Genomic DNA, 4018 nt, shown 5'->3' on the forward strand with positions numbered 1-4018 from the left:
ATTGCCTTTCTCACCTGAACCTTTGCCTTCCCCAACTGAACTGTATTGCTAACCAGAGACAACTAGCATACAACACCAACACGCACACACTCCTCCCCTCTACCCTTTGATATCACCAGTGCAAAGGTTATATCATGTTTAAGGCACTGGAACTTTCGTTTACGGGGCTTTAGCAGCTGATTGTAGCTCATACAGGCGCTGACAACATATCTGGTCTGATCCCCTACTTATTTTTGCCCGATCCCCTAATTATTTTCAGCAGTGTATTAACTTGATTGTTAAGCAGTCTTTTGTTAAATGATGACAGCGAATCACTGAAATTGACAGGCAAATAAAGTATTCTTTATCTGCAAGAGAAGTTGTACAAGATATTGCCATTACTTTGGACAAAAGATAGTGTATTTACTTTCTCATGTAAAATACACATGTAATAAATTTGAACCAAATTGTATAACTGTATTTGCTGGCGTACAAGATGCACTTTTTTCACTTAGAAATAGGTCTGAAAAACAGGGTGTCTCTTATATACTGATGCTCAGTTTTTCATTACATTCATTTCTGGAAATTTTCTGACAATTTCCTTGCGGTGTGCGACTAAGAAGATAAAAATGTATTCTTTCCTAGTTAAGTTAGTTGTTGAAAGTAGACCTATTTGAAATACTGCAAATTAATTATAACTACAGTGAAAAGATTTTTCCTAAAAAATGTTTACGAAAAAAGGGGTCTTGTAATGATGTTAAAGGTACCGCCTGCAAATTCTACACCCCAAATGCACATACATGTTTATACAGGGTGTCTCAAACGTATACCCAAAGGTTACCACCATTTTTGTTTTGGAACACCCTGTAGTAGGACTGAGCCGATGTATTGGTATAAATTTGATTTTTTTTTTTTTACTGATACTAGTGAATCCTTTTCCAGCATTTTTGGTCTTTAACTGGGTCTGCGAACATGTTGCACCTTTTTAAAAGTATATTACATCATTACAATCCAGAAGTGTCCATGACACTACTTTTGCAAGTGGGCAATTTCAATAATTACACAATTATGTGGCTTGTAAAAGTTTATTAACCTTTGAAGAAAAAGTTTCCACCCACAAAACAATTACCAACCCCTATAACAATAAATGCATCTAACAGATATACAAGTACCAAGGCTCATGCACACTAACAGTTCGTACAGTGTTACCGTTACATGCAGTCTTTGAAATTAGCAGGTGGTAAGACAATTTGGAAATGAAGAGACTTGAGAAATGTAACTATTAGTCCTAAAATACCTTATTCCATCTTTTTATAGACAATTATTTCAAGTTCTAGGTTTGTTTAATAATTCCAACAACAGATTGACTTTTTGCAAATTCAGTTTCCATAGAAACTGAATGCTAAGACCAATTAACCAGACCTGCCTAACCTACTTGAACATTATAATAGCTGGAAGTATTTTTTTTCCATGGAATGTACACGTGTGGGTAGGTTAGGTTGATCCTCTTGGCATGTGGTTTACGTGATGCATTGAAAAGGGTCCTATCCATAACATTGACTAGATTTACCAAATGAAACTGGAGGAGGAATGTAAGAATGTCTGACATTTGTGTAAAAACATTACGCTGCCGTATCAATCCATAAGATTATATTTTATTTCAAGTCTCTGGATGCTTCATGTTGACCAGGGCATTCACTTGTTTACTTCAGTTGTCTCAACCTCTGTGGTATGTAAATAATGCAGTGTTGTGCTATGCAAACTTCCTGATGTATTCAGGATATAGGAAGTTCCATCAGCTTATGGAGTCGGCTGTTTGCAATAGAGGTAGTAAAAATCACGATTCCGCATGGAGGAAGGTCTCCATTGCCTGGGTGATATAGAGGGGAGACAGACTGAGAAGGGACCGACTTGATTTGGATTGAGGAGAGAGATGAGCTTAGAGAAAGGAGTTTAGGGAAAGTGAGGCAAAGCCTGGTGAACCTGCAACGAAGCCTACAGAGGAATTAGAGTGCACGTCAAATCTCCTGCATATGGCGATAGCCAATAGCAGCGCACTGCAGCAGTGCCATGTCTTGCACGGAAAAGAGAGAGTGTTTGAGCGAAACTCCTTGTCACGGAGAGCACTGAACTAGGCAATGCCGCACCTCTGTGATTCGCTGGTGCTGTTCAGCCTTTCGAGGCCATATGCAGGAGATTTGACGAGCACTCTAGTTTATTTTATTCTTCGAAATTATCATCACTTCAGATAGACAGGTAATTATCCTAACCCAGCCATGATTCAGGTTCACACTTTCATAAAACCCAACGAGTGACCATTGTCTTTTCTAATTGTTAAGCTGTTTAGTTTTAGTTGTGCCTTTCGCACAAGTGCTCTCATCATTGAGGATGAAGGATGAATAAGTTACATCACCCATCGATTAATTGTGGGAGTGACTGGTTTTGATCCCCATCATTCTGTAGAATAATGTGTGGTGGAGATGCTGGGCAACGATCCCTGTACCTCTCGCAAGCCAAGCCAAATGTTCTAATAATGAATGTGTAATAAAATCTATTATTCTTGTAAATGTTATGATTTTCTTTTCAAGTTTACACGCACTATTTTACAAAATGTTCTCTTATTGAACTATTTGTTTTCGGATAAATCCAAATTGTGTGAAATAATTTTTTCTACCATTCAAAACAAATCAATATTCTCAATATGCGACTGTCTGAATGTCAGTGATTTCCATCTTTCCAACAAACCGTATGGCCATATCTTGAACATTAAGTTTGTCTTTCTCATAGACAGAGGATTTCATTTTTAAAATTTAATGGTTTGGGTTTCTGTGCAATCTTAATTTACATCAGGGGTGTGGCATGCATGTTAGTAGTGCTTACAAATAAAAAATAATATAACCTAGACATACCCCTACAGGGTGAAGATTAATGTATTGAAATGTTAATCAGCTAGTTTGCCGTTCGAGCAGCTAGCGACAGTCTTAGCAACTCGGAAATGCATGCTAACCGCACCAAACCTGCCTTGCCTATTTCTGCTATTTATAACGTATTTACATGCTTATGCCTACATGGATAGGTTAGGTCACGTTTGGTGCTGTTAGCATACATCCCAGAAGTTGCTATGGCTGTTGCTAGCCACTTGGGTTTGCTGTGGGCCTGGTATTCAGTAATGCCAACAGATGCCGTGGCAAGACATGTAAGCAATCTGTGCTCCCGTCAGATACAATAGCAGTCATTGTTCTCTACGAACCAATGCCACACTGCAGTATGACAAACCTGCCATGTAAGAAACTGAAATGATAATGCTAAACTATTAGTGTTAAATATTTCAGTAACTATCTGCAGGAATATAAACTGAAAATTACTGAAATTTCCTGATTGAAGACTTGATGGTAAAATTTTAGTGCAAGAAATTTCACACAAAGGAACAACCACCTCTATTAATCCCAACTCTTTTTATCATGACAAAGCACACCCACTTAAACAAAATTGTATTCACTTCCATGGTTTTGTGAAATTTTAAAAATTATTCTCTTGGTGTGTCTTCTCTTTTCTGCAGAGAGCAAGATTTGTACTAAAACAAAAGTTACTAACAAACATCTTCACAATCTACACAAGAGAAACTGTCTATGACCCATCTAGTATTAAAAAAAATTAAAAAACCCACCTTGATCGACATGGATTTGAGTCAACAACATCAAAGTGTTAAAGTAATTTAAGTTATTGATGGGTATTTTACGTACTAGGATGGCTTACAGTTCCAAGAATGTCATACCATGCCACTCTCAATGTAAAACTGATTTCACATGCAAAAAGCAGTATGCACTTTTAAAACAATGAGTTGCAGCACTTTTAAAAAGAGCAGTAAGCCTGCACTATTTACAATGCTTTGGTGGCAGCCAAAGATTGATATTTTCTTTCATTAACACCTACTATACTTCCGAATTTTGGAAATTGTCCTTTTTCTTTTCTCATGCATCTGTTCAGAGGGTTTAAAATGGCTCTGGGGTATATGTGTTATTACAGGGAAGATGGAGGC

The sequence above is a fragment of the Lepisma saccharinum genome, chromosome 28 (genome assembly GCF_977018435.1).
Source record: "Lepisma saccharinum chromosome 28, izLepSacc3.1, whole genome shotgun sequence".
Lineage (NCBI taxonomy): Eukaryota > Metazoa > Arthropoda > Insecta > Zygentoma > Lepismatidae > Lepisma > Lepisma saccharinum.